The 22,461-nt window shown below is 40.9% G+C and overlaps 1 protein-coding gene across 1 annotated transcript in view; it reads left to right on the top strand.

The window, feature by feature from the left end:
- ADRA1B (adrenoceptor alpha 1B) overlaps window positions 1–22,461 on the top strand; it is a 42,108-nt gene that overhangs the window by 2,092 nt on the left and 17,555 nt on the right. The gene's annotated exons all lie outside the window — the stretch shown is intronic.

The raw sequence follows: 22,461 nt of genomic DNA on the forward strand, positions 1-22,461 counted from the left end.
TAGAGTTTTGCTGTACTTATGACTGAGGTGAGAGATGAGCCAATTATATGGTGTCACGAGTCTGCATGTATCATCAGCTGTTTATTTAAATAGTATCTAAAGCCAAAACTTTATTTTACATTTTTAGTAGGGAAAGTTAAAGTGTTTTTTTTTTCGCTATCTTGGTCTCATTGTGGAGATTTTTTTTCAGAGACACAGCAGGAAGTGAGAGGAAATCTCCTCAAAGTAAGAGACAGTTGTTACCTGAACAGTAGTCCCTACTGAAAGATCTTCTGTTACCTCCCGTTCCTGTGACAGTCAAAAAATGTTCCATTGCCCATCAATGTCTGCTATTTTGCATCAGCACTTTTATTCCTTCTTTTTTTTTTTTGTCACTTGCACTCGCATGACAAGTCGTACCAGTATGACCAGGGTCTCAATGATTTTTTTAGGTGCCTAAGACCCCGGTCATACAGGTGCGACTTGTCATGCAATTTGATCGTTTCAATTCGCACGAGAAGTCGCACCCTATTGTCTTCAATTGAAGCGGTCATATCGGTGCAATTTTGGCTTCTTCTGAGTCGCACTGATTTTGAAACTAGCATGCACTACTTTTTGCAAGTTCAGGTGCGACTTGCAAAGACATCTGTGCATGAAGTCGCACAGCTGTCTTGCAAGTCACACCTGAAGTCGCACTGACATCCAACTTTGAAATCGTGCGACTTCAAGTAAAGTTGCACGATTTCAAAGTCGGATTCAGTATGACCGAGCACTTAATCACAGATAAGAATTGAATCTAGGATTCAAAGGGATTTGATTGTACAGGTAAAAAGTATTAAAGACCAGGGATATTTACAGGAACAAAACTGCACAAGAAAAAAAAGCTTAAGGCTGGCCATACACTATACAATTTTCTGCCATTAGATTTACCTTCAACTATGTAGTGCAAGGGTCTGCCTAACTGGATACAATTGAAAGTGTTGTTTATGGTTTGACCTCATATTATATGGTTTTTGGTAAATTTAAAGTTAAATTCTCAAGAAAATTGTATAATGTATGGCCAGCCTTAGACTGGCCTTGTCTGATTTCCTGGGCCAAGGGGAGAACAAATGTTTCTCAAATTTTAAATGCAAAGTTTTTACAAAATAAAGTGTCTAGAACTAAGTGGTCGTTTTTTTTTTTTTGACCAATACATCAACCATTTGGATAGATAGATAGATAGATAGATAGATAGAGTACGATAGATAGATAGATAGATAGATAGATAGATAGATAGAGTACGATAGATAGATAGATAGATAGATAGATAGATAGATAGATAGATAGATAGATAGATAGAGTACGATAGATAGATAGATAGATAGATAGATAGATAGATAGATAGATAGATAGATAGCTATTTTTATAGAATATATATATAATCTTTATTTTTTAAATATTTATTTAGCATGTAGATGTTTCCAAAAATTATTGGCTAAAAATCGATGATGCCTTTAGCATCCAATCCAAGCTCTCCTTTGTATCTTGTTATGGAGGAATAACATCTGGAGTTTGTTTGGTATGGGTAGCAAACACCTTGTTTTTTTTTTACAATCCTTTTTACAATCCTTGTGGTTTACGTTCATTTAGAATATCGATACATTTAGCATAGCTACAGGAAAGACAACCTCTGAGTTATGTAACAGGCGTAGTGCATGGAACAAGGATGTGCGATAATTCGTAGCAAAAGGAATTGAACTTTTATTTCGAAAAATGAAAGCAATGAAATTGCATGATAGACTGGCTACTGTAAGTTATTCTACTAAAATACACTTCACTGTTGGGAAAAGGAGAAATTTCACTGAAAAATATTGTTACATGGCATATATAAATATTGGTGTGGCAAAAGGCAGCTTTTTTTAATAAAATCATTTTTTCTGTTTATTTAAAAAAAAAAAAGTTTTCTCCTTTTAACCTCTTGCTGTCTGCCGAACATACAAAACCATCCTGGATGCAAGTGGTTATACCATAACTTATGGCTGCAGCTGCACCCATGAGCATGGTATATTTTTTATTTTTACAGCCAGCAATTTACTGTTCAATAAAAGTGATCTGGGCTGCTCAACAGCCACCAAATCACTTTTACTGTAGGGTGAAGGTCTGCATCTGCAGTCTCTGCTTGATTAGCTGCACTGGAGGGCAGGGAAAACATTGAGGGGTTAATAGATCCCTGATGTCTCCAGAAAGAGTACCTGTTACCTTCCCAAAACTATCACATAGGGAACTTGTTAGCCTCTTGTGATAGCAATAAAGATAAATGAAATAAATAAGCAATACGAAGTGTAAAAGAAAGACATTTTAATAAAATAAATAAAAATAGATGTCACTCTACTACACTGTGTTCACTGAGGTGGGATAATCTTTAGCTGTCCCATTTATAATTGAAGCTTACTGCACAGGAACACGCCTGGGATGCAAGTGGTCTTTCTCCTCATTGCTGAGTTATGTAATACATGTTTCCTCACACTGTATTCTGTTGTAGCTGTGACATAGTACAATGACTGGAATGCTTGATGTTATTCCTGTTATTCCTCTTCTTTTCTATGTAACTTTATATTTTTGTATTTGAAAAGGTTTTTGCAATAAAAAAAGAGATTATCCAAAAATGAAATAAATAAAATAAAATACATAAAAGTAATAACAAGCAAATCTAAAAGCACCAACTTCTTTGACTTGTTGGATATGTATTAACTTGATGCAACATCATCTTAGTTTACCAAAAAAATTGTGGTTTTTTTGTGTTTCTGTGCAGTAAAATTCATTTTAGTGTATTTTTCCGGAAAATCTGCATTTGATAGATGGCTGCACAAATATTGTGCGACAAATAACTCCAACAGTCTTCATTTCATACTTCAGAGCCTCTGCTTACAGAAAATATATATAACATTTGGAGGTTCTAAGTAGTTTTCTAGCATAAAATGCTGATTTTCCCATGTGTGTAAAATTTTAACGAATGCCCTGGAGTTTAATCAGCAAGTGGTTCAAGCAGATTCCCCTCCCCCTCTTCAAGCCACATTCCTGGTGCATGTGTTCTTCCTGTACCCCAGTTCCTATACCGCCATTTTTAGAATTAATGTCATCGGTGGCTGGTTTCTTCTGCATTTATGCTGCCACCAATGACGTTAGAGCCAGAACTATGAGAAAAGTAAGAGTGGTTTTTTTCCCAAGCCCCCGAAAAAAAGCCCATTCATTTTTTTTCTACCTAGGAGAAATGTTTTACCTAGGAGAGTTTCCTGGAAGGCACAGGTGACTACCAATACAGACCTCACTGGTGGACTTCTTCCAAGTAATTTGGACTATGCTTTCTTTCATAAGCATGAATCTAACAACTACCTCACTGGCTCAGTGGAGAGTGAAAGCACTCTCCCAGCCTTTGCATCTAGTTCAGGGTTTCTCAACCAGGGTTCCATGGAACTTTATGGTTCCCCCAGAAGTTGTTAGGGATTCCTTGAGCAATGAGCAATTTCACCCTCTTAGATAAGTTCCCACTGACACCATTGATCTTTTTAGCTATCTGTAAGTGGGGAATTCTTCCCAATGACCACAAGTGTAAGGATCATTCTTCCCAATGACCATCACACTAGTGTCTCATGAGTTGTAGATATAGTCATTTTTAGCAGGGGTTCCCTGAGAGCGGAGAGTTATTTAAAAGGTTCCTCTGTGTTGAATAGGTCGAGAAAAGCTGGTCTAGAAGATGAGGAGAGCCATGAGCCCCTCATGTTGAATAAGTATATCTAATGGGAAATACTGAAGTTTATGTATGAAAAAGCCCTGTGCCCTGGTAACCATAATTCATTACAGTATGTTGGATGTGAAGATACTTCGGGGGACTTTGTGGGCAACAGACCAAGTATAATGTTTCTTCCTTTATACATATTTTTTGTTTAAAGTACAATTAAAGGCAAAAACTTTTTCAGATTTGAATAGAGTGGTAAGGGGCTAGAACTACTGTCAGGTTTTTATTGTTGCTTGGATATTCACAATATCTAAGGCTAGGTTCAAACTGTAGCAGGTGGTTGCAGGTGCAGGAATCGCAGCTGTTTCCACACCCGCAACGAATTGCTCTATAGAGATGCATGGGGCTGCTATTCATTCATGGCACCATGAAATTTCCCTGCTGCTGCATGTTTAAAATGATGCAAGTACCTTTTTTTGGGGGGAAATGCAGGTACAGCATCCAATTCAAATGAATTGGCTGCCATGCCTATGCAAATGCAGGCCGCAGACCTGCAATGTGAACCTAGCCTTTCTGTCCTAATCACTGTTACCACAGGGAATGAAGGTGTGGGTAAATCCAAAATGTTGAGCTGTCACAAGAATAGGAATAGAAAGGGAATCTTCCAATGGGGACATGTATTCCTCACATCGAAAATATATCTTCTCGCCTACTGTTGAGTCTGCAGGACACGAAGGGAACCAGCATCTCTATAACAAGACACGGATATCTCATAAAAAAAAAAGAAAACAAAGCTGACAATGGTTTAACCCAGGGGTGGGAAACTGTGGCAGTTTTGCTGTTGGGGAACCACATGTCCCATGATGCATTGCAAGACTGACAGTTACAAGCATGACTCCCAGAGTCAGAGGCACGATGGGACATCAACAACAGTTGTCCATCTCTGGAAACCCACCCCTACTCCATTCATATGGAAACAAAAGTTTTGACTGTAAATATACTTCAAAGTAGAATTCTGGGATTTTACTAACTATACTTACAAACAATCCCTCCCTCTCCTTACAGCTATACTCACTTCCCTGTGAAGAAAGCTGTGTATACGTACCTATTCTCAAGATGCTCTGGACCGGTCATGCGATCTCCCCTGTGTCAGGCTGCTCCGGTCCAGTCATGCAATCTCCCCATATCAGGCTGCTCTGGTCCGGTCATGCGATCTCCCCTATGTCAGGCTGCTCCAGTCCTGTCATGCGATCTCCCCTGTGTCAGGGTGCTCCAGTCTGGTCATGCGCTCTCCTCTGTGTCAGGGTGCTTTGGTTCAGTCATGCGATCTCCCCTGTGTCAGGCTGCTCCGGTCCAGTCATGCGATCTCCCCTATATCAGGCTATTCTGGTATGGCCATGCAATTTCCCCTGTGTCAGGCTGCTCTGGTCCTGTCATTCAATCTCCCCTGTGTCAGGCTGCTCCAGTCCAGTCATGCGATCTCCCCTATATCAGGCTGCTCTGGTATGGCCATGCAATCTCCCCTGTGTCAGGCTGCTCCGGTCTGGTTAAGCGCTCTCCTCTGTGTCAGGGTGCTCTGGTCTGGTTAAGCGCTCTCCTCTGTGTCAGGGTGCTCTGGTCCAGTCATGCGATCTCCCCTGTGTCAGGCTGCTTAGGTCATCATGCAATCTCCCCTATATCAGGCTGCTCTGGTATGGCCATGCGATCTCCAATGTGTCAGGCTGCTCCGGTTCTGTCATGCAATCCAATCCCCCCTGTGTCAGGCTGCTCTGGTCCAGTCATGCGCTCTTCCCTGTATCAGGGTGCTCTGGTCCAGTCATGCGATCTCCTCTGTGTCAGGCTGCTTCGGTATGGCCATGCGCTCTCCCCTGTGTCAGGGTGCTCTGGTTCAGTCATGCGATCTCCACTTTGTCAGGTAGCGGCATAGTAAGCCTATGTGTGATGTCATCACTCAGGTATTACCAGCCATTGTTGAGTGCTCTTTCCTCTGCCCTGTAGCTGGCACTGGCTGACACAGGAGGGATCACATAACCAGGCTGGAGCAGCCTGAGAATAGAATAGAATACACATCTTTCTCTTTCTTCCACATGTTATTTAGTATAGGTGTTAGGAGGTGGGAGGGAGTATTTTTAAGCATAGTATAAGTCTAGAATTCTACTGTAACATATTATTTTTTAATGCCAGGACCACTTTACCTGTGCATTGTGGGAATGTGCATGTTAACGAAAAGTTCAACATTACATTCTACTTGCGTTGGTGCCAATCATTCTGAATGTCACCGCAACACAGCTTGCCAACGGGTGTATTGTGAGTTGTGGCCAGTGCCAGAAGAAGTGATGGTCTAATTTCAGGGCCATTAAGGTGCTTTGCGAGTGCATTCATATTGACTAGGCTGCCCAACGCAGCACTCATTAACCAAACGCAGTAATGTGTGACCGTATCTTTAAGGCATAGCTCCAGGCAAGGCTTGGCAGTTCTCCATGCAACTCCAGCGGTTGAGCTACAGCTCCATATCTTTTCCAGAAACCCTAAGCTCCTTGAAGCTCAAAAACACCCATTTCAATCTCCAGAGCTGCTCCAAAAATTATTTCTCCAGCTTCAAAACTGCAGTTCAGCTTCAAAAGCTATACTTTATTAGCAGCTATGTTGCTGAAATGCAAAAGGAAAGATACTTTTACATAAATACTTTTTGCTTTGATATAAATATACCAGTCTAAGTTTATCTTTTACACTTGAAAATTGTTTAATACAATTGAATTGTTTAAATACTGAAAGACAAACATTATTTTTTTAATACAATTTGGAAAGTGAGTAAAGTGAACAGAGTACCTAATAATAAATAACATTTAAAATGATTACAGTAGAACTGAATTGTTATAATAAGATGTATAAAAACTTAAATTAATGATTATTTAAATCTTTAAAAGTAATACTATATATTATATTTAAAAATTACCCAACGTAAAATGCAGTCAGTAGTACACTTTAACCCTGGCACAGAAACTCCTTTTCCTGCCTTCATCTGCTCTGCAGATTTCATCTTTCTTTCTTGTTTTAACTCTACATACCTATCAGCACAACCTCATTGACCGGAATCACTTTTAAACCCACCCATGTGGATCTCTGGAAATGTAGATACTTGTGAATGAGGGTCGACAACAAACTGAAGACACAAATGTATAACAGACCGATCATACCACTCCCCTCCAAACGCAGGGAGGTAGGTGGGTGGGTCATCAGCTACCATAAGAATAGATACACAGCCAGACCCAATCATATCAGAATACAAAATACAAAAATATAAAGATATTGCAGGGACAAATCAAACCTTTGCAACATAATATATATAAAAAATATAAATAGTATAAGAATAGAGGAGGGTAGAAAACACATACCACTGATAGCAAAGGTGGACCAAATGTTAACCCAAATGCAAATCAAGGTCCCACCTGAGGTTCAAACCCAGAGGTGACCTGGTACGCAATCGATTAACACACTAAGCCTCTCTCTGCAATAATCTGTGGTGTCTGTTTCCTCCTTTTTGCAATGCAACTCTTTATATGACACAAAATCTAAAAAAGTACTTGTCTCCTTCATGCACCTCTCTAAAATGTCGTGAAACACTTGATATTTGTTTAGCTTGTGAATTCATTGATTCTCAAAAATGTTCTCCAATACAAGTTCTTAAACGTCGTATTGTACAGCCCACGTACTGAAGGCGACATGTTGTACAGTATATCAGATATACCACATAATGTTATGTCTAATTTCAAAACATTCAGCTGTGGTCAAAGATTCAAAACTTTGTAAATAAGTTCAGTATACAAAATCTGCATGTTTTAGTACCACAGGCATAAGAACCTGTGCATGATAACCAGGCGGAAGATTTCTTTTTTGAACTAAAACAACTTGGGGAGAGAAGTGTACCTAATGTTGGTGCCCTGCAACTTGAAAGTATACATCCATGTTCTAAAGACTTCTCTCAATGTCTATTTATGCTGCTAGCATTAGTAAATAGATAGGAAACTATATCACATTTACTTATTTAAATTGTGTTTTACATTTCTTTAGTTACTTCCTGGCTTCCATGCCTAGGCAAATAATGCCATACATCCCAGGAGGCTTCAGGAGGGGAAGAGGGGTTTTCTCAACTAAGCACACCCTCCTACCTGCATGCCTGAGCTAAGGGCAGATAGATTCCAGAAAGTAAATTCTACATGAATCATCTGCTCTTACTCAAGTTGGCCATAGCCAGAAATGCTAGTGGGTGTTTTTAAAAATAATTTCTCAGGAAAATAAAGCATGGATGGATGATTGCGTTTACTTTGAATATTAAAAAATAAATTAAATAGTGATTTTGGTTTGTGCTGCTCAGATACAGTGTAGTTTAGCTTTAATTTTTACAATATGTAGACTTATTTGCTCATATTAAGTTTAGTGCAGAAAGTAAGAAAATTTTTTTTATCTGTTTAAATTGTTAGTTTACCTTTACCAAAAAGTTGCCTATGCAAATTAGGGGCACCTTAGATAAAAAACAAACTGTACAGCTTTGGCCAAAGTTAAATAATGTCCTTGCTATAGGTGTAGGCCACCTCCCGAAGTATGGCCAAAAGACTTCCAGTGATGGCATCATCCCATCCTGCCTTGTTGCTAAGACACTTTCAGCTGATTGAAATCCCCTTGCATACTCTTTCTCTGTCTCAGTAGCTCTGAGCTCGCCAATGCTGCAAAGGAGGAGACAGTGGACCACACATGTACGGGGGTTTGAGGGCTTGCTCCTGTGATGGTGTTTGTGAGCACATTCCTACATGCAGTGGGGCCACATTGAATGAACAAAGCCCCACTCTAACAGGGAGTTAGATCACAGCAGAAAACAAATGATCTGGAGGAGAGCAATATAATGTAATTTTTTGGAGTTAAAGTGGAACTGCATTGCATCTAAGTACCACAAACCAAAAATGCTATATAATTCATTTTTAATATTCAGAACAAGCTCCTCCATCCATCCATGTCTCCAAGCTTCATTTTGCTGAGAAATCATTTTGAAAAACACCTCCTGGGATTTCTGGCAGTTGCCATCTTGAGTAAGGGCAGATGATTCATGAAGCAGTTACTTCCTGGAATCCATCTGTCCTTAGCTCAGGTATCAGCTAAGCTAAGAACTCTCCCACCCCTCCCGAGGACTCCTGGGATTTATTACATCATCTGGATAGGCATGGAAACCATGAAGTAAATGAAGGAAGGTAAAAAAAAGGTTGAAATTAAATATGATGTACTTTCCTAACTTTTTACTAATGCTAGCAGCAGAAGGGATTACAAATGGTCCATGTTGATTGAGAGAGTGAAGTTCCACTTTAAGAATACATACTTAAATAGAATTTTGATGTTTACTGTCACTGTAACATTCCCAATGCCCACACCACCAAACACTGGTCGAACAGTGGAAACACAGAGTTGACAATCCCAGAAAGAATGGTCCCTGTGGACTTCTGGGGATGATATAACAAGAACCGTATTTAGAAAACTGGGTTAGTCAAATGATTACATATTCAAATGTAAAACTTTTTTCAATGAGTTTGGTGAAGGCTTTGAACCTTTGTCCAGGGAAGGGACATCTTCCAATGGGGACACTTGATCTGGTGAATAAACTTTGGAGAACTTTCTTCACTTTCAGTTGTGTCTACATGACTTGAAATAAAGAGAAATTTCTTGAATGGGACACAGATGACAAAAAAAAAGCAAAAAATAGACGGGTTTTTATCATTCCCTACACCTTTTGGTTTTAGATAAGCTTTAAGTTTGAACCAGAAATAATAACTTTAATATCATTTATTTATGCTGTAAAAGAAAAATAAATGCTAGGAAAATCTATCTTGGCAAAAGCTCCTAATTGAGGCCTCAGAACTCTGAATGTGTTAAGAATGTGTTAAGAATTGTAAATCAGTGCACTATTCTGACAAAAAAGGATCTATTCAAGAAAACCCAGGACAATCTGAAGAGCAATGTCCCAGAACTGGAGGGGTGTATCTATGATGCCTTAGTAACCAATCAGACACTACTCTACTTTCCGATGTGAATCAGAATAATGATTGCTAGGATACGAGTAGTTGCAAATTCTTGGCATGTAGTTTGCTGGTGTTTTTTTAAACCACTCGCTGTGTCTTCTGAATCTTTGCAGGATGAGCTGTTTTCAATGATTTTTAAGCTTACGTGTTTATCTCTTTAAAGTAACCCTCTCACTTTACGAAAGTTACAGAGCAAAAGTATACCTATAACAGAAGACAGTAAACACTTAAAACATCTCTAAACAACATCCTTATTCTCCAAAAATAATCCATGCAGGGCCCTGGTGCTGTCAGGCTAATTGTGGGAAGCCAATGGTGACTCCTTTTGGCTTCACAGCTGGCACCCCACTGCGCATGTGCGTGCCACGCTGAGCCTTATGAATGGTCCACGAGGATGTGGGCAGTGGGGGGCAACTTATGCTCAGATCACCTTGGCAATCTGGGTGGAAGTGGGAGTGGGTACCTGTCAAATCAGTTACAGGCTCTCTCCCACCAAAAAATAATAATCTGCCAAAAGTTGAAGAGGATTGGCGGGGAGTGGAGGCAGAAAAGTGGAACTGCCCTTTAGGGGTTCTGTTTTAACCCTATAATCTATTGTAAGGATGTGCTGCACTGTAATGTCTACATTTGGAAATGCCTCTAAATATATACGTAGATAGGCTGACTCTGAGTTCCAGTGCACCCTACAGTTCCTGAATGAATGTAACCACCTTCTAACAGGACGCTGGATCACAGCAGCATAAAAAAAGGAATGTGGAGGTCTGAAGGAGGCTGGGGGCAAAAGAATGGACTTTTCTGACTTAAAGTGATTGGCTTTGTACAGAGCAGCACCGATTCTCCTCTTCTCGTGTCCCCCGCTGGTATTCCTTTCTCCTTCCATTGACACAGGAGCATGGTTCAGCCCTGCCCCCCACTCTCTCCTTTTTGACTGTGATTGGCAGCAGTAGGAGCCCATGGTTTCTGCTGCTGTCTCTGAGCATATGAGGAGGGAGAGAGCTGAGAGAGCCACTGCTCTTGTGCACATCGCTGGATCTAGATTGGGCTCAGGTAAGTGTAAGGAGGAGCTGGGGGGGAGCTGCACACAAATGTTTTTTTTTACCTTAATGCAGGGAATGCATTAGGGTAGAAAACCTTCTACCTTTACAACTACTTTAAGAATACTTTTTTTAAATGAGAGTTTAGTGCACTTTAACTTTGCCGCTGCCTGTGCCACTGAACACAGGGCAGCCCAAAGGAAACATAGAGATAGAAACTGCCAGAAAAGTCCCTATGGACTTCTGGGGATGATATCACTAGCCTGGGGCAGTGTTTGGCAGCGCAAGCAGTAGGAAAAGTAAGTACAGACTTCCTTTACAGGTATACCTTAGCTTGGTAACTGTTGTATAGCAGTAGGGTCACTGAGAAAAGTAACCATGTGAAGGAAATCAATACAAACATATTTCCTTTTAGGTACAACTTTGCCCGTACAGCTGACCTTAAGTTTAAGAAAAAAACATTTAAATAGCTGTAATTCTCTTTTTCAAACCATAAATGTCCCCTATAATAGTTCAATTTTGTCACCAGATGTCCCCAGTTGAATGACAGCAAGAATAGTACAAGTTACTATTCATGGACCCGCATGCCCCCTGGGGTGGCATCATCACACAGCCCATTCGTTTTTTTTTTTACTTTCTCTGTATCTTGCAGTGTTGTGGGGGTCAGCAGATGGAATCAATGAAAACTGCAGGGGACCACTCCCTAAAGTTTTGGATTTCCCTGCAGAATTCAAGGGACAATTTCTCAGAATAACAGTAGCACTCAGTGGTGAAGGCAGTGGGTAAAGTAGGTATATACTCTTTTCGTTTACAGATATAGGGGACAATTCATTCAAGTATGCGGTCATTTACTGAACAGCAATTTTTTTAAAAAAAGTTGGCATTCACTAAAAAGCGCTCCTAAAATCCCGCATGAGTTAGTCATGCAGCATTTTATAAGTGAAAACATGCAGTAATGTAACGAGTCATCATCTGTCAGTGGGTTACCCGCTGACAGCTGAATGTAAAAAAAACAATTTCCATCAATTCAAAATTAGGAAATAAAACGGCGTGGGGTCCCACCCCATCTATACCGCCCGCTTCTTAACAACCACTACATACTGCATGCCTCGACCACTACTTAATTACCACATGCATTTAATTACTTACTTCTGTGAATTGACTATAAGGTCTTTCTATGTGGTATTTACCGTGCGTTTTTGCTATTTGCGGTAAATACCACATACTAGCAATAGTGAATTGACATGCGATATGTGGTCACCTGACCGACATAACACATGCAATAACCTTTAGTGAATTGTCCCTGCAGCATTCTTTGGGGATTTAGTACAGTGATGAGGTCACTTTAAACTCAGTAAAAAATACATAAATGAGACCAAAAAACACTGCTAAATTAATAGGCAGCAATGTGTACATTTCCATTTCATGCTGCTATTAAATAGTCCTAGTTCACAAAGCTTTTAACACAAGGTTAAGGATCCTCATTGTAGCTGTAATTTTGAAATCATACTGGCTAAACAATGCTGTTCCTTTTTGAAAAGAATCCTAATTATCATGGTGCGCTTTTTTAAAGCAGTAGTAAATTCTACAACCTTTTCTCTTTTTTTTAAATGGGAATCTTGCAGTGTTATGCTATAATGTGCTAATATGCACCACATACTAGCACATGATGGCAGACTTACCTTTAAAAGAGAAGTTTGGGAAGTTAAAAATCCAATATGCATACTCACCCAGGTCGCCGCCTCTAAGACCAAGAACTGAGCGATCAAACCACTGATTGTTCAGTTTTCAGCCTTCAGTGAGCAGAGAGTCACTGGTGTTCCAGCTGTGGAGGCGACGGAAAAGGCATAGTACTCTGCATTCATGGCACACTTGGCAAGAGCTGATGTGAATATCTCCTAAACGATGCAAGTTCAGGACATTTTCACAGTACCTTCAAGTAAAACTTACTATAAGCTCACCCATAGATACAAATTTGAAATCTGAGTTTTCTACAGCTTTAATTGAACTTCATGTTTAATAAGATGTATAGCGAAACATAATTCACATTTGTATAAAATAACTTGTTTACTTGGAGTTTAACCTTTTTCTCTCTGGAAGATTTACCCCCTTCAATACCAGGCCATTTTTTGCTATACGGTGCTGCGTTAATTTAACTGACAATTGCGTGGTCATGCAACACCGCACACAAATGGTATATTTTTTCACACAAATAGAGCTTTCTTTTAGTATTATTTGATCACCATTAGGTATTTCATTTTTTGCGCTATAAACAAAAAAAGACCAAAAAAAATGGGAAAAAAATTATGTTTTGTTATAAAACATATCACCATAAAAAACAATTCTTCATAAATGTAGGCCAAAATGTATTCTGCTTCATGTCTTTGGTAAAAATCCCAATAAGTGTTTATTAATTGGTTTGCATGAAAATTAAAGCATCTACAAATGACAGTATATTTACTGGAATTTTTATTTTTTATACTAGTAATGGTGACGATCAGCGACTTATAGCACGACTGTGATAGTACAGCAGGCATTCTGAGACTGGCTAACTGACACTGACATGACCAATGATACAGTGTCAATGTCAGTGTTAATAAAATGCACTGATACTGTACTAATGACACTGAGCAGGAAGGGGCTAACATCTGGGCCAATCAAAGGGTTAACTGTCCGCCTAACTATATGTAATGTGTTGACTGTGAGCTCTGAAAATCATCAGGTCCCAGCTGTGAATCATCGACTGGTACCCTCTGATCGGCTTGTCAGGGAAACAATGACAGCGCAGGTAGACAGGCGCATGCACAGGCCCCCTACCCAGAAAAGCAAAACCACACACACACGCACACACACATATATATATATACACACACAAGATTTTGCACAGCCGGCATGCACTTTAGCAGTAAAGCAAGCAGTTAAAAACTGAGATAATCCAAAAGGCGCAACCTTCCAAATGACGCTGTGTCTATCACAGTTTCAGCCCGCAGTTTAGTTTGGCATACTGGCTTTCTTCACTATTGTTGCTTCATTATAGGAATCTGTTACAGTGCAAAATACCTGTGTGAGCAGGAAGCAGTCATTGAGGTATATCTGTAAGCTCTAACTCGATGATATTTACAGTAGTTTCCCATGGCACTGTGTATCAAAAACCATTGCCATTTTTTTTTAAATCATAAAATTCTATTTTTACCTTTTACCATTTTGTTTTTTCTTTCAGCTCAGTGCTGCTGATCTTTTCCGATGACTTCTTGTCCACACGCGCTCGCATCAGCTTCAGCTGCATATTATTGCTCTGAACTGGATTTCTGATAGTGATAACAGAGAACCATGCCTGCGCAATCTGTGTTGGCGTTTCTGGTTGTAGTCTTTACCAGGGGCATGTGTGACATGGAGACAACGTAGGTGCACCTCGGTAGATAGTAGTCACCGTAGTACAGGAAGTGCTTGAAAAATGACCATCATGGCAGGACTATCAGGGAATATTTTGTTAAAATTCTGCAAAACATGGAAGACAATTGAAAACAATTTAGAAATTACTTTACTAGTGTAAAAGTTTACATAAGCTTTTATTGATTGGGTTTAGATCGGCTTTAAGGCCTCATTTACATGTGTGTTTAGGGGAAGACTGTGAATTCCTGTAGCAGACTCAGCAGGGTTCTTGCAAACAGCTGCGTGCAGAAAACCTCATACAAAGAGACTGACAGCACCAGCAACCATTTACCGTTGTTTGCATGTAATCGGGCATGCAGCGATTATCTGTGCATAATTGGCTCTGGAAGCCATCTGCTGGTAACTACTCTTCATATATAATATGAGATATAATATAATATATAAAAACATATGTAAATAAAATATACAAACCACTATACATTCCCTTTAAAACCTATCTTTGAGGAAACCATAAAACTTCCTTTGCAATGGGGCTTCCCCCACAATACAAGGGTTGAATGCTCACTTATGCTGAGGGGAACTAGAAACAAGCACTTTCCTAGTGCCAACATGACAGCATACATGTGGTAGTAGCCCTGCCTACTTCTGCCAACTTCTGCCAACAGCACCTGTGCAAGGCTATAAAGAGTTAACGCAGCCCATTCCCTTTTTTGTCCTCACAGAACTCACAGGCATTGTGAAGAGAAGAAACCCTTACCTGCCATCTTTGGTGGTTTTCCTTGCAGATTTAGCTTCTCCTGCAGAACAGTCCCTGACCTCGGGAAGCCAAATGCTGTGATAAGGCAGGGAACCACTTCTGTGGATCTTTTGAGTGAAATATTGGGTGCTAGCTAGCCTTGCATACCGCAGTGTAGTCAGGGCTATGTTCCTCAGAGGTGCTGTCCTTGTCTGGAACCTGCCTCTCAGAAGTGAGTAGATCCATGGAACTGTGGCACCGCATTTCCAAGACAAGTATATTTTCAAATTTTTTGGAATTTAGTTGTGAAAGTCCTCATGAGTTGTGTGTTACATTTCCTCTTGGGTGGGCTGCAGGTGCACTGTGTTTCAGTGTGTCTTCTAGTGGCAATTGTGTAAGGGAAAGCTAAGTGTCTACATTCAAGAGAATAATGCATAGTGGAGTGGATAGAGCTCACATGGAGACCATCTTTGGTTTGGGCAAGTATTCGCCAGTGGCCATCTTGGAGTTTGGCTTGAAAATGAACAAGATGAGAAGGTTGTCAAGAGTTGGAGGCAAGCAGAAGAATTGAGGAACATGGGTTTGAAGGCCCAGGGGCTAGCATATAGTGTGTTCACAGGCTAGGATGCATGCCAGCATGCCCATAGCCACAAACCCTGCATCACGGGCTATTTCCTGCTAGCTAGAAGATAGATATGCCCTTGCTCACATCTCAGTGCTGAATTATTATTATACTTAACTATAAAAGGCTAGAGTACAGATTACATGGTTTTTTTCTCCCGATAATTGTTAAAGTGGAAGTTCACTCTCTCAATCAACATCGACTATTTTTAATCCTTATGCTGCTAGTAAATGGATAGGAAAGTAAATGCATCAGCAAATGGGAGGGGGGTTCAAAGTGATTTCTCAACAAAATAAAGCATGGAGACATGGATGGATAAGTGATTTTGCTTTGAATATTAACAATGAATTAAATAGCATTTTTGGTTTGTGGTGCTCAGATGCAGTGCAGTTCCACTTTAAGAAGCATCTTTTCTCCACCTGGGGTCTCTGCATATCCTCTGAAGGTTCCTGGTCAAGGTGTTTCTGCCCCAGTTATGGTGGCAAACAGTTCACTGTCCAAAAGCCCATGGTGGCATTACCTGTTATGCATCTTGAAGCTTTTAGGGGCTGGGTTCAGATGCAAGTTTTCAATAGAAAAATACAATATTTACATTGCCTCCCTTCATCTGGGATACTTTCTGGCTTTTGTGGGCAAAAAAGATAACTAATGTTCCCAACCCCTCAGCAATTTCTTTGCCATGCTGTAGGACCCCTGCACTACCTATCTGGGGTCCTGCCCCTCGTCCTCTCTTCAGCATGTCATGTCATGTCATGTATTAGGATGTTGGACCCAGTACAAGCCTCATTGCCTTCCTGAAACATTTTAATGGTGGGATCCTTAGATGGTCTCCTGTTGGGGAATAATTGGCGTAGGCTTTTTTGAGCAACCTGACATGGTCCTCCAGATATCCCAGTAATTTGGATGGGTTCAGAACCTTCAGATATCGTCACTGGAACCAACTCACCATGGAAAAATCTGAATGGCCCTGCTCACAGCTCAGGACAGAGTGCTTTTCCACATTGATAACTTTACACACTCTTGTCTCAGATTCAAGCTGTCTGGACCACGAACCATCTGTACCTACAGTTTTGCATGAGAGGCCTACAAGTGAGGGTAGCCTCATGTGAGGCAATTCCTTTGGCATAGTTTGACCCCAGGCCTGTACAGACCATTGTTCTTTGTGGGACAACTTGACTCAATCTTTGGACAGTTGATTCCCTATTGCTGAGGTTCAGGGGTCTGGGTCTGGAGCAAGGACGTCTTCACTTCCTGTTGTTTAAGGGATCCCTACAGTGGGACACTTCAGACAGTGGATCGGTCTAGGACAGAGACCTGGACACCCTTGATTTCAAGGGACTTGGTTGTCATTGGCGTCTTGTTTCCCAAAGTAACATCCAGAAGTTTTGGGCTGTTTGACTGTCCCTGAAGTGATAGACCTCCCTAATAGAAGTGTATACAATCCGATTTCAAACAGACAATGCCATAAAGATGGCATGCATAATTTTTCAAGTGGATCCAGTGTTGCCGTAGCAAAAGAGATAGATTGGTATCCTTGGCAAAATGTCAGGCTCTAGCTTTATCAGGCATGAGCATTCCAGGTATAAACAATGGCAGGCAGACTGCATCATACAACAGTGCCTACAACTGTGAGAGTGATTTCTACCACTGGAGCTATTCCAGGAGGTGTGCCCCAGGTAGGCAACATCAGAGGTTGACTACCTGGCACCTGAGGTCAAACTAAAGGCTAAACAGTCTTGGCTCAGGTCCTGTGGTGGATGCTCCAGTGACTCCTAGGGATCAGTACTTACTTTGCTCGTTTATCTCGCATGTTTGTAATGGAAGGCATTCCAGTGTTCATCATTGATCCAGTCAGATGTGGTTCGCCAACCTAAAGAGATGATAAATAGTTGTTCTGAGGGATCTATTAGATCAGGATCATCTGTTCCCAAGGAATGTTTTTTTGCCATCCAGCTTCAAGCTGCCATAGATAGCTTGATGATTGAGATCTAAATTCTGAGAGACAGAGCTTAGCTGGGAGGTCTACTTCTTCTTGTTAAATCTATCCCTGGACATGTGATGAATGCTTATCTTGGTGTAGGCCTCAGGACTTTCTCACCAGGAGTGTCTTCGCTGTTCAAGTCCTCTTCTGCAGCTGGGCCTAGATCAGTGTTGTTGCCTGCGTGACTTGGTGGGATCTTAAGTAGTTCACTCTTAGCCCTCACTTGCTGAGGTGACTGTTTGGACTGGTGGCCTTATCTAACATGGAACCCTTCAGGGGTTTTGCATAAGCCAAGGTTGTTGGGACTCACTCCGTCCTGCTTGGGGTAGCTTCTACTTGTCTCCTCAAACATCCTTTTTCAGATCTTTGGTCTGCCTCCAGTCCACCCAAAAGAAGTTTCTGTCTCTTGGTTAGATGGCAACGAGATGGAGAGTCTGCCTTTCAGCCTTTACTTTCCTCTTGTTTTTCAAGATGGACCCTGTACTGATGCTCCGATTTCTAGCTCCACCATGTCAAGTTGACTCAGTAGACCATCATCCAACCCCGTGGTCTAGGATTCAGGTTCCATCCCATCCTGACAAAATGCACTCTGTTAAATCCATGATTGTTTCCTGAGCTTATGGCTGCAGATTACTGTTTCTCAGGTTGGAAAGGCTGCCACCTATGTTTCTATCCTTCCTTTCCCTGTGTTCTACAGGTGCTTGTAGCTGGATTAGTGCACTTGCTATGGAACCATCTGGGTTCTGTCTGTGGTGCTCTTTCCATCTGCGCTGGCATTTTTGGGGAATCGGATGTTGGTACGGATGGGGAGGGTATCATGGATGGTGCTCAATTGTTTTTCTACCAGGTGGACATTTGGCCTCATCTGATGCCATCCTCTAGTATAAGAAGCCTTGGGCAGGCTCTTGGAGCTGCAAGCAGTTGACAACTTTGCTGTGTCATTACATCAAGAGCCTGTGGGCATTTGTTTGCCTATCCCATAGTGGGATTGTTTTGACCATCTTTAGGTGAAGTACTCATTCAGTATAGATCAGTGATAGCACACATGTAATCAGACATAACAGCTATACCTATTTCTATAGAAATCAACAATGGTAGAAGGCTCCAGCACACAATCACCTTGCGATTCCTAAAGTTAATTCTAAGGGCCCACTATATGGCTGGGCTGCAGCCACCAAAAGTGTTTCCTGCACTTTCGACCAGCAGCATCTGGACATCGTGAATATCCTAGGCACCTTATGCAAAGATGTCAGTAAACACGATAGGCAGGACAGCCAATCAGGTTCTCCTATGGCGCGTTCCTTCAGCACTACTGATGCTCTTAATAGTCCTCACCACAGCTGTCTTTGGTCTTTGAAGCTGATAGCTTACTCACTTTCTGTAAGATAGGATTTGCTGAACCTTCCCACCCTGGAAGCTAGTTATTGATCTAATTGAAATCCCATAATTGAAAATTATGGGATGTCATGCAAAAAATTCATCTTCTAGGAAAAAATAATAAATGCACATATTTTTGCAGAGGCTCCCCCATCTGATACCACAGGGGAAGGGAGTCAGTGGAAGAGAGGGGCAGGAGCTGAAACATGATACTACCTAAATGTTCCATAAGGTGCACTTATTCTTTAAGCCTCAAACTGTGTGTGTTTGTGGCCTTAAATTAAACTTAGTGGACTTTAGCACATTTGCCAGGTTTGCTAGAAATCTCTAACACATAGAATAGCTACCTGAAATAGCTTTTTGCGTGTGGCCACTAAATGAAGCTCATATTACCGAAATTTAAGACAACCTGCACTTTACTGAAACAAATGGATTGAGTGTGAACAGAAAACACTTCCATATACAGAGGGAGCATGACACATATCTCCACTTCAGCCAACACAGCAAGGTAAATAACTGGCAGCCTGCAGATTAGGTTTTTGTTTCATGGTTCAGAGTGCTCTGTTTGGATACAACATAAAAAACAGATTATAACTACAACTCTTTGTAGGAATTCAAAGTTGCCCTTATGGTATCCATGTAATCTGGTGAAAAAAAAAGAACAAGTATTTGTTTGCAATTAACATTTTACTTTTCTATAAAATAAGTACTTTGTCAATGGAGGGTAAAACACCAGGTTCAACATAATCCCCCTTTGCTTGCTACATATACTCCCCCTACTACCATTTATTGTGGTGGGCTGCACTATCCAAAGTTGGTGCAGAATCATTTTCTAGCTAATTATGGTGTGTTAGGCAGCCTATTCACATGTGTCGGCTGCTGTAATACAATGAACATCATGTTCAATATAATGTATGTTGTTTACCTGTAAAAGCCTCTTTTGTCTAGAAATCCAAAAGCCCTGAGACTGATGTTGGGTGCTACCATCTTGGATGTGATGTCAGGCACTCCAGCAGGCTCAAAGATGCTACTCAAATGACACTATACTATTCCACTTCGCTGCACCCCCAGCTGCTACATAAAAGGTTGGGTAGGTAGAGGTGGAGGAGCTGGCTCAGCATAGAGAGTAATTAGACACTCCCAGAAAAGGACAAGGCTATGATGTGTAGGTAGAAAGGATGCCATGCTAGGAAATTAATTCTTCCTGCACTGTCAATTCCCATACACATTGCAAGTGACTAAGAAAAAACACCGCAAGTAAGCATTTCACATATTTGATTTAGTTGGTGGAAGGGACTTTTTAAAGTGAACCTATTTTGTCCTTGATAGGTCTGGTTTTAGGTGCTCATATATTTCAGATTATTGCCAGAGAACGGACCTTCTCTCTCAGTAACTGTCCCATGTGTAGGCCTGCTGATTTTCATTGCCTGGGTATGCCTGCCTGGAAATGAAATACCCAGAATGAAAGATGTGATTGATTGGGTACGGCATTAAACATGTAATAGCCCATATATGGTTATTCCTAATGCTCCTGGAAAATAGTAGACTCTTTGGATCAGGGCCTGGTTCATACCTCTGAAAAAACAGCTACCACATTTCATAAAAGTTATACCTCTGCTACTACCTCCTCTTTTTTAAGACGTTAATACTGCTCTTCATCAGTACATTCGAGACACTAAACTTGCTAAACTATCAAAGGAAGCTATAGCTTCCCTAGTGGCTCCCTTTACTGCATTCAGGATATCAGAGAATATTAGCTCCCTAGCCTCTGATAAGAGCCCTGGCCATAATGGCTTTGCAAGCCAGTTCTACACTTATTTGGGCAATACCCTAATGCCTCTGTTAGAAGCCACATTTAACTAAATCTCTTTTACTAAGCAGTCCTAGGAAGTGCTTATCACAGTCATTACAAAACTTATTGTCAACCATCTCACGACACATATTTCAGCTTTATTGCACTTATCTCAGGTGGGCTTTGTCCCACAAAGGGGAACTAGGGACAACACAATTAAGATGCTGACCCTGTCGGACTTTGCAAAAAAAAAACGTAACTCTCCCCTATGCCTTCTTTCAGTAGGTGCAGAAAAAGGCATTTGATCTGAACTGGAATATTCTCTGGGCAAGTTTATCCCAAATTGGCATTCCACCCATCCTGTCAATGAATCTCTGGCCTTTTATAAACCCAAAACCGTTTGGGTTAGAGTAAATGGCATTGCCTCAAACTCCATCCTCATTTAACACGGCACCTGCCAAGGATGCTTCTTGTTCCCTTATTTGTATGTTTTAGCTATGCAGCACCTGGCCAATGTCATTTGCAACAACATCCCTTTCATTAGAGGCCCCATGATCAACCAGCATGAATACAAACTTAGCCTCTATGCAGATAATCTTCTTCTCTGTATTGTGAACCCCACTGTTGCTTTCCCACCCTTAATACAGGAATTTAACATGTTTGGACAGTTTAGCAACTTCAAAACGATGAACAACTCAGATGCCTTGAATTTTTCTCTCCCACAAACGCAGGTATGTAGATAATTCCATCTTTTTTTCCATTTTCTTGGCAATCTATGGCTAATAAATATTTAGGTTTATATGTCCTATCCCATTTGGAACATCTTTTGGATCTCAGTCATAAGCCCTTCCTGACATTTATTTCTCAACAACTGAAAGACTTGTCCAAGCTTACACATACCTTGTTTGGTAGGATGGCCCTTTATAAGATAGAAGTTCTTCCTCACCTTTTCTACATGTTCCGAACTACCCATATTGATGTCCATAAACCCTTTTTCCATACACTGAAGTCCACACCAATATGTTATATTTGGACCAGCTCTCCTCCTTTTCGGCGTTATAATGTTTAAGTCAAGCCGAAACAGATGGGTGGCTCATGTCTTCGACATTTAGAATTATAACAATCTGAAAGAAATTTATTACAAGGCCTCCCAGCTGACTAGGTCAGTCAATTAGATTTTAACCCCACCCCATAAACAGTTGGTCTTGCCTCCCCATTATCAAAGATTGTGACTGTATGCATCCCACCATTACTCAAGATCTGAGATGCCTTTCTAAATACACAGAAGTTAAAATATAAGCATGTGTAGAAGCAATGATGCCACTGCTTTCCTATGGTTGTCTTGTCCTTCCTTTTTTGGATGGCCATCTTCCAAACCATTTTCTCTACACCACAATTTAAATACCATTGGCCTGGAAGCTTTCAGATTGCTCACAGAAGACTTAAGCAGCCCATAGATGATTCATTTTTTTTCCTTAAGCCAGTGGATTGAACAGAAACAAATTACCCAATTCCCCCATCCACACATTCCATGTGGATGGGGGAATCCTTCCACTGTGTATCCTAACAGCAGAGAGACTTCCTCACCGTCAGAATACACTGATCAGTGCTGCCAGCTATAGCCAATCGAGAGGCAAAAATCCGACAGGGTGGTTGTATAGAAGTCGATCAGTAGATTGACTTCTGTACAACCCTTCTGTCCATACATAGATTGAAATTCAGCTGGTTCTTGCTGAACCGGATGAACGTCGATCCACGTATGGTCAG

Source organism: Staurois parvus, unplaced genomic scaffold (assembly GCF_062004578.1).
Source record: "Staurois parvus isolate SC_StPar_1 unplaced genomic scaffold, SC_StPar_1.0 ptg000298l, whole genome shotgun sequence".
Lineage (NCBI taxonomy): Eukaryota > Metazoa > Chordata > Amphibia > Anura > Ranidae > Staurois > Staurois parvus.